The sequence below is a fragment of the Anabrus simplex genome, chromosome 14 (genome assembly GCF_040414725.1).
Source record: "Anabrus simplex isolate iqAnaSimp1 chromosome 14, ASM4041472v1, whole genome shotgun sequence".
NCBI classification, from domain to species: Eukaryota; Metazoa; Arthropoda; class Insecta; order Orthoptera; family Tettigoniidae; genus Anabrus; species Anabrus simplex.
In genome coordinates, this window is record NC_090278.1 from 96,251,982 (window position 1) to 96,261,969 (window position 9,988).

The 9,988-nt window shown below is 41.7% G+C and overlaps 1 protein-coding gene across 1 annotated transcript in view; it reads right to left on the minus strand.

The window, feature by feature from the left end:
- LOC136885539 (uncharacterized) overlaps window positions 1-9,988 on the minus strand; it is a 392,796-nt gene that overhangs the window by 72,263 nt on the left and 310,545 nt on the right. The window lies entirely within an intron of this gene.

Below are 9,988 nucleotides of genomic sequence, written 5' to 3' on the forward strand. Positions count from 1 at the left end.
TATATAGTTTCTTAATATTGTTTGTAACAAGGGAGATTCTTCTTGCAGTCATGACGTTGTAGTTGATTACAGATGAGATTGTGTTGCCCGTTATCATCTGTGCCCATCATACATTGACGTGCTGTCATTAAACGATATGGTATCTGTGGCTGTCGCAATACACTCCACATTGTAGAGCTCGTAAACACGGCTCGCTTGAGAGCTCATAGCGGCAGTCATATTTTTGGTGAAAAAGAGCTGTTTCAAAGAGGGAATTCAAGGGTTTAGGACATTTTTGGTCCATTCGCGTTACGTGGTTTGAAAATAATCATGTTGGGGCGAAAAGCATGATGAAATTACAACGGGAGTAATACCAAAGCGGCGTTGACTGGACACTTCTTGTTGGTTAATTATAAACATAATTTATATTACATTTACCGGTACTCTTAATGATGCCTAATTATCTAGGAGGCCGAGACCACCTACTTTCAACTAGGTAACTTCAAATACTTTAATATTAAAGTACCTATTTGGTATGTCCGCCTCTGTGGTGTAGTGGTTAGCTGCCACCCCCGGAGGCCCGGGTTCGATTCCCGGCTCTGCCACGAAATTTGAAAAGTGGTACGAGGGCTGGAACGGGGTCCACTCAGCCTCGGGAGGTCAAATGAGTAGAGGTGGGTTCGATTCCCACCTCAGCCATCCTGGAAGTGGTTTTCCGTGGTTTCCCACTTCTCCTCCAGACGAATGCCGGGATGGTACCTAACTTAAGGCCACGACCGCTTCCTTCCCTCTTCCTTGCCTATCCCTTCCAATCTTCCCATCCCTCCACAAGGCCCCTGTTCAGCATAGCAGGTGAGGCCGCCTGGGCGAGGTACTGGTCATACTCCCCAGTTGTATCCCCGACCAAGAGTCTGAAGCTCCAGGGCACTGCCCTTGAGGCGGTAGAGGTGGGATCCCTCGCTAAGTCCGAGGGAAAACCCAAACCTGGAGGGTAAACAGATGATGATGATGATGACCTATTTCGTAACTTGTTCATGACCGGAAATTCACTGACAAGTGGGTGCTGACCGGACACGACATAGTTTCCATAGGTACTCATACTATAGTACCTAGGTTATATGAAGGTGCCCCCTCAAATATGGACGTCCCCGAGCGATTCGGCTAGATATTGAGACATTCTCGAGAAAAACTACAGACATGTTTAAGTAAAAAAAAAAAAAAAAAAAAAAAAAGGAAGAGAGACTTTAATTCTGTGTTTTTCTTTTCTTAACTCAATGCCCTCTTACCAGACCAACGCCGTCTGCTGCGATTATAGCCCCTCGCGACTTCAGCCGGAGCCGTGTACACGGCGTGCCTCAGGCTATGAATCCCGCTATTCTGCCCCCCAAAAAAGAGTGATAATGACATACAAAAATTGCATACACACTACAACTACTAAACTGTACATAAAAGCACATTAAAGGAAAGAAAAATGAACTTATATAAAATAATGCGGAATAAAGCAATTTGTAAATTAAAAAATTAGCACGAAACTTAGTAACACACGGAATGAAATAACAAAACAGAATTCATGTATTTACACTCAACTTAATCCGTCCAATCCGCCTCCGTAGTGTAATGGTTAGTGTTATTAGGTGCCGTCCTCGGGGGCCCGGGTTCAATTCCCGGTACTGCCAGAAATTTAAGAATGTCAGCAGGGTTGGTATGTGGTTGAAATGGTACATGCAGCTCACCTCCAATGGGGGTGTGCTTGAAAAAGAGCTGCAACATGAGTTCACTTTTCCCAGCCAGGTCAGGGATTTTTACCTGGATCTAAGGGCTGAATACAAATGAGGAGCTATTCGAGATAGCGGCCCCGGCCTAGAAAGCCAAGAATAACCGCCGTGTGGATTCGTCGTGATGACCACACAACATCTCGTAATCTGCAGGCCTTCGGACTGAGCAGCGGTCGCTTGGTAGACCAAGGCCCTTCAAGGGCTGTAGTGCCATGGGGTTTGGTTTGGAACTAAATAATAATACTTTATTTACTCGTGTCAGAAGCTATACAAATTTTAACGTTATATAAGTGTGCAAAATAATAAAATATTACAAAATAATACAAGTAATTCCATGTTGGAGGGGAAAAAAATTAAATAACCTTTGCCCAGAATCGGGCAACAGCAACGGCATTTTCTTCAGCCTTCATTTACTCTCGAGAGTCACGTTGTGTTGACAAGGCTGTCCCTCATCTCCAGGTTTGGCATATTATAGACCACGTTAATTCATCTGTTTCTGGGCTTTGTACTCCGCCATCCTTTCATTCTGCAATCTCCTCCTTTCTTCTGTCCATGACAAGAGATCTAACTTTTCCTTGAAACCTCTTCGCGGCCTTGATCCTCCACTTGTAAGCATCCCTGTTGCTGATTTCCGTTCCTTGTATTCCCATTTCTTCCGGGTCCTTCTTCACCTCCTCATACCAGGGCACTGTAGTTTTCCTGATCTCAAAAATCTTATTACCTGATTGGTCAGTCTTCCCGGGTTCATTCTGTAGATATGTTTCTCCTCTTCCGGATGGTATCTGAGATCTTTTCCGATTGAGATATCATTCTTGGTTTCCTTTCTTTCTATACGATCCATCCTCTGTTCTTTGGGGCCCCAGTATTTTTCTCTCCACTATTTCCAAATTCTTGACCAATCCTGGTTCCAAGTTCTTGCTGCATATAATGCCTCCGCGCAGATCAATGTCTGGTAGTGTCTCAGTTTTGCATTGATCGAGATATTCTTGTTGTAAGTGTTCATAGTCGTTGATTCTCATTAACAGTGCCTGTACACCCATGGTATCCCCTGCCTGTCGTAAGAGATGACTAAAAGGGGCCCCAGGGGCTCTGAACTTTGGAGCGTGGTTTGGCCACCACGTGGCCCTTGCCTGAGTCCTGGTATTGCTTCCACTTCGACCTTCCTTAGTTAACTCTTATTCTCTTCCAACCCCGACGCTATTAGGTTTGCGAGGGCTAGGGAGTCTTTCATTTTCACGCCCTTCGTGACCCTTGTATTACTTTGGCCGATACCTTCATTTTTGAAGTGTCGGATCTCTTCCATTTTTCCCTCTGGTTAGTGTTACAGTAGAATTCCATTAGTCCGGCATGCAACAGTCCGGAACGCCCGATGGTCCGGCACCAATCCAGGATTGTTTTTACGTTTGTGACAGTTAAAGCGCACGGCGCGGTTCGAAACCACAAGGAAGTGTCCACTACGCGTCTGCTATTGTTAGACAATCGGCACTGTTGGCCGTCACCACATACAGGTTCAGTTCATTGTTTTGATTGCGAGCACTTTTCGCTGCAGTATTTTTTCTTGCGATCTAGGATCCATATTACAGTAGTGTAGTGAACACACATATCATAGTGCCCTGTGGAAGTTTTCTTGGTATTTAAGCAGTGACAATGTTCTCGAAACCGAAACCTTCTTCAAGTTCCAAATCAGGAGAGAAACGTAAGCATGTAACTCTGACCATCAACCAGAAACTGGAAATCATCAAACACCTAGAGAAAGTTGAGAATAGAAATATTTTGTTGAATGAATTTAATATTGGCTCGTCAACCATATACGGCATAAAAAAGTCAAAAAGATTTTACTGCAAAAAACCGCCGTGTTACAGCTGTTTTCGCTGTAAGCCTTAACCTATATCGTAGTAATAGGTACCGCCCGATAGTCCGGCATTTTCGATAATCCGGCACCGGGCCGGTCCCGAACTATCGGATTTCTACTGTATATAGAGGATGGTTGCCCAGTTGTACTTCCTCTTAAAACAATAATCACCACCACCACAGTGCCTCTCTTTCTGACAGGTTATTCTCTATCCACTCCCCCAGATATTTGAATTTCTCCACTTTCTGAATCCTTTCTCTCTCAACTGTCATCCATCTGGGTGCTGCTTTGATGTTGGTCATGAACTGTATCTTCTAGAAGGAGATCCGTAGGCCTGTCTTACTTGCTTCTTCCCGGAGTTGGCAGTTTGGTTCTGTGCCTCCCTTATTGACTGACAGAACTACAATGTCATCCGGAAAGGCTAAACAGTCAACTCCAATTCCTTTGTTCTTGCATCCCATTCGTATACCACCTATTCCTTGCATTTTGCAGCGCCACTCTCTAAATCACTTTGTCAAGAATAGAAGGGAAGATAGTCCATCTCCCTGTCTGCATCCCAAAAGATTCTGATAGGACCCCTCTGAACTTGACTTTGGATGTTACGCCAGTCACCGTCTTTGTAAAGAGATCTGTCGTCTTTCTACCCAGACCCATTTCTTCTAGGATATGAAACATTGTTTCCCTGTCTATGGAAAGGTAGGCTGTTTTGAAGTCCACAAACGTGAGCACAAATCTCTTATTTCTCTGTTTCTGGCATACAATGATCTTAACGTACTTCATTATAAACTGTTCTACCTTTCACCATTCAGTCTGCAAGCCTCCTCCTCCACAATCCTCAGCCATCAATGATCTGCATTTAGGGCAGTTGCCCAGGTGTTAAGTCTTTTCTTAAATAATTGCAAAGAATTTGGATCTCTTACCTTGCATGATCGAGTCCAGTATTTTCCCAGGTCTTCGTCGATTCACCTCACATGACCCCACCATCCAAGCCACTTTACACATGCTTTTAGTCTTTTATCTCCTCATTCCCAGTACATTCCTGCTATTATTTCCTCCAGTTTAAACCAGTGTTCATTCTCCTTACTTTCATGTCTCAAGTGCATTTATGTTGTGATTTTAATCTTGATAATGTTGTTGTTTAAAGGGGCCTAACATCTAGATCATCGGCCCCTAATGGTATGAGATGAGACGAAATGTAATGACAATTTAAAAGTCCAAAATTCATCCACTGACCAGAATTCAAAACGTGATGATGAAGAATGAATCAGGGGATCTAACTCACAATACTGAAAATTAAAAATAATTTCAAAATCGATCCACTGACTAGGGAGCGGTGATAAGGGAACAGGGAACTGGAAATCAAGTAGGGATGACATAAAATTGTTAGTGTTGAACTGTAGAAGTATTGTAAGGAAAGGAATAGAATTAAGTAATTTAATAGATATATATTTACCAGATATTGTAATAGGAGTTGAATCATGGCTGAGAAATGATATAATGGATGCAGAAATTTTCTCACGGCACTGGAGTGTGTATCGTAGAGATAGGATAGGAAGGGTGGGAGGGGGAGTGTTCATTCTGGTGAAAGAAGAATTTGTAAGCTACGAAAAAGTTAAAGATGAGACACATGAAATTCTAGGTGTAAGGCTCATTTCTAAAGATAATAGGCAACTTGATATATTTGGAGAGTACAGATCGGGAAAGGGTAGCACTGACGCAGATTCAGAATTATTTGATAGGATAGTCAGCTATGTGGGAAACGACATGGAAAGAAATGTGATTGTAGCGGGAGATCTGAATTTGCCAGATGTCAATTGGGAAGGAAATGCGAACGACAGGAAGCATGACCAACAAATGGCAAATAAGTTAATATGGGAAGGACAGCTGATTCAGAAAGTGATGGAACCAACCAGAGGGAAAAATATCCTGGATGTGGTGCTGATAAAACCAGATGAGCTCTATAGGAAAACTGAAGTAATAGATGGTATTAGTTATCATGAAGCTGTTTTTGTGGTAGTTAAAAATAAATGTGATAGAAAGGAAGGTCTTAAAAGTAGGACTGTTAGGCAGTACCATATGGCTGATAAAGCAGGCATGAGGCAGTTTCTAAAAAGTAGCTATGATCGGTGGAAAACGGTAAATAAAAATGTAAACAGACTCTGGGATGGGTTTAAAGAAATAGTTGAGGAATGCGAAAACAGGTTTGTACCATTAAGGGTGGTAAGGAATGGTAAAGACCCACCCTATTATAATAGAGAAATAAAGAGACTAAGAAGGGGGTGCAGACTGGAAAGAAATAGAGTTAGAAATGGCTGTGGAAGTAAGGAGAAATTGAAGGAACTTGCTAGAAAATTGAATCTAACAAAGAAGGCAGCTAAGGATAACATGATGGCAAGCATAATTGGCAGTCATATGAATTTTAGTGAAAAATGGAAGGGTATGTATAGGTATTTTAAGGCAGAAACAGGTTCCAAGAAGGACATTCCAGGAATAATTAATGAACAAGGGGAGTGTGTATGTGATGATCTTCAAAAGGCAGAAGTTTTCAGTCAGCAATATGTAAAGATTGTTGGTTACAAGGATGATGTCAAGATAGAGGAGGAGACTAAGGCCAAAGAAGTAATAAAATTTACGTATGATAACAATGACATTTACAATAAGATACAAAAGTTGAAAACTAGAAAAGCGGCTGGAATTGATCAGATTTCTGGGGATATACTAAAGACAATGGGTTGGGATATAGTACCATATCTGAACTACTTATTTGATTATTGTTTGGTCGGAGGAGCTATACCAGATGAATGGAGAGTGCTATAGTAGCCCCTGTGTATAAAGGAAAGGGTGATAGACATAAAGCTGAAAATTACAGGCCAGTAAGTTTGACATGCATTGTATGTAAGCTTTGGGAAGGCATTCTTTCTGATTATATTAGACATGTTTGTGAAATTGATAACTGGTTCGATAGAAGGCAATTCAGTTTTAGGAAGGTTTATTCCACTGAAGCTCAACTTGTAGGATTCCAGCAAGTTATAGCAGATATCTTGGATTCTGGAGGTCAAATGGACTGTATCGCGATTGACCTGTCTAAAGCATTTGATAGGGTGGATCATGGGAGACTACTGGCAAAAATGAGTGCAATTGGACTAGACAAAAGAGTGACTGAATGGGTTGCTATATTTCTAGAAAATAGATCTCAGAGAATTAGAGTAGGCAAAGCTTTATCTGACCCTGTAATAATTAAGAGGGGAATTCCTCAAGGCAGTATTATTGGACTTTTATGTTTTCTTATATATATAAATGATATGAGTAAAGGAGTGAAATCGGAGGTAAGGCTTTTTGCGGATGATGTTATTCTCTATAGAGTGATAAATAAGTTACAGGATTGTGAGCAACTGCAACGTGACCTCGAAAATGTTGCGAGATGGACAGCAGGCAAAGGTATGTTGTTAAACGGGGTTAAAAGTCAGGTTGTGAGTTTCACAAATAGGAAAAGTCCTCTCAGTTTTAATTAATGCGTTGATGGGGTGAAAGTTCCTTTTGGGGATCATTGTAAGTATCTAGGTGTTAATATAAGGAAAGATCTTCATTGGGGTAATCACATAAATGAGATTGTAAATAAAGGGTACAGATCTCTGCACATGGTTATGAGGGTGTTTAGGGGTTGTAGTAAGGATGTAAAGGAGAGTGCATATAAGTCTCTGGTAAGACCCCAACTAGAGTATGGTTCCAGTGTATGGGACCCTCACCAGGATTACCTGATTCAAGAACTGGAAAAAATCCAAAGAAAAGCAGCTCGATTTGTTCTGGGTGATTTCCGACAAAAGAGTAGCGTCACAAAAATGTTGCAATGTTTGGGTTGGGAAGAATTGAAAGAAAAAAGAAGAGCTGCTCGACTAAGTGGTATGTGATGTGATGTTGATTCCCATAGGGAACCTAAAATATTTGTCCCGAATGAGTAAATTTATAATACCAATATAATGGTCCGTTATAGGACATTATAAATTTTCCAGTTAACTCATTCTTGGTTGCCTGCGTTTCGCCCTCGTGTGCTAAGTTAGGCTCGTCAGTTGGGAGTTAGCACACCACCCAAGACACAAGGCTAGTGCATACCATGGAGGCCACTGCATAGGCTATTTGAAGCCACCAGTGAGACATAGCTCTCATAGTGCATTGGCACTGCTGGTGGCTTCAAATAGCCTATGCAGTGGCCTCCATGGTATGCACTAGCCTTGCATCTTGGGTGGTGTGCTAAGTCCCAACTGACGAGCCTAACTTAGCACACGAGGGCGAAACGCAGGCAACCAAGAATGAGTTAGCTGGAAAATTTATAATGTCCAATAACGGACCATTATATTGGTATTATTAAGTGGTATGTTCCGAGCTGTCAGCGGAGAGATGGCGTGGAATGACATTAGTAGACGAATAAGTTTGAATGGTGTTTATAAAAGTAGAAAAGATCACAATATGAAGATAAAGTTGGAATTCAAGAGGACAAACTGGGGCAAATATTCATTTATAGGAAGGGGAGTTATGGATTGGAATAACTTACCAAGGGAGATGTTCAATAAATTTCCAATTTCTTTGAAATCATTTAGGAAAAGGCTAGGAAAGCAACAGATAGGGAATCTGCCACCTGGGCGGCTGCCCTAAATGCAGATCAGTATTGATGGATTGGAACAATGATATGAGTGGATCCAAGCTGCAATGCCCCAGCTTCCCAGGAACTATGTTAAAACAACAGTATTACTGACCAAGAAACTCCTTCAAAAGCACAGTCCTGAATCGATGATGCTTGTTGGCTAAAGCTGTCCAAAATTAAAGTCAACTGCCGCTCATAATGGTACGTAACACTAATAAAGTGGAACTATGGTATTTCTCATGCAATGGTACTAATCAAAAGTAATGTAGACTCACGGTGTTCCACACATTATGGTTTCCGGAAACGTTTTCCCGTATTATCCGTTCAAATTACGTGGTCCCATGAGCATCTTAATTAAATCACGTTGTAAAAATCCTGCATTATCCGTTCCTCGAAGAAATGATTTCCCCGATCAACCGTCCAGAAATTTCAGTCCCATCAACGCTAAATCCTCGATCACGCATTTTTCAAGAAACTGTATCTCACGAAAGGACAGCTACTGCATACTTACGGATCTTGGTGTTAACGTCCCGTCATTGCGGTAATTTGAGGAAGTGCTGTACTGGAAAAGCGATCGGCGGTGAACTTGCATAAGGGACCATCTTAGCATCGTATTCGGGTGGTATTGTTTAGAGAATCCTTGGAAATCATAAAGCAGAGAGTGTCCACAACAATTGGAAGGAGACAGGGAGCATTTCGACAGCTTTACTTGAAGACGGAACAAGTTTCGTCAAATGTTTGTACATTATGTCCAGGGTTAGATGTTTATTTTTTACTTTTTTCGAGTGTATCGCCGAACATGTTTTTGACATTGATCTCAGGGCACTATATAGTCAGTGGGCTTTCAGGCAGGAGTCGAAACTGCTCCTTCAGTACTGGTAACACAAATTTAGTATTTTAATATTATTGCATGATTATTGTATACGATTATGTTATTGAGACCAGAACAGGTGTTACACCTTACTTACATAAAGCCATGGAAGGTTTTGGGATTGCCTATTGCTGTTTTGGTCCTAATATAAGACTGGGAATTTTCACGTTTTTGTGTTATAAAAACTGCAGCCGTTTTATTTGCACACATTACGTTAAAAAACTTTGTATCATTTTGCACTTGTACCGACTTGTACAGCGAGCACGCTTTCCAGCTGAGCTCAAGGTTGCAAATAACCGTAATTTCGGAAGTATCCGAAAGTAGAAAAGATCACAATATGAAGATAAAGTTGGAATTCAAGAGGACAAACTGGGGCAAATATCCTGGTCTAGAGAGCCAGGAATAATGGCCGAGAGTATTCGTCACACTGACCATGCGTTATCTCGTAATCTGCAGTCCTTCAGACCGAGCAGCGGTCGCTTGGTAGGTGGAAGGACCATTGAGGCTGTAGTTTGGTTTGGTTTAGGGGTGTTTGTAAGATTAAAAGTATACGTATTTAATTTCTGTGATGCTTAGTCAAATTGTTGATGGTTCATTCATTCCTGGATTTTCCGTTTTCCCATGTTGTATGCTTTTTATTTCCCGTGGTCCCTCAAAAAACGGAGAATCGAGGTTCCACTGTACTCGCAAGTATTGTACGTCGCACAGGTAATGCAGACCTACGATGTTCCTTACGTACATGTACTAATCACGGGCGCCAGTATTCTTGTGGTGTTCCTCACATAGTGGGTACTAATCACAGGCAATGCAAGCCCATGGTGTTCGTCACATAGTGGGTACTAAAAGCCCCATGGTGTCGCTCATATGGTGGT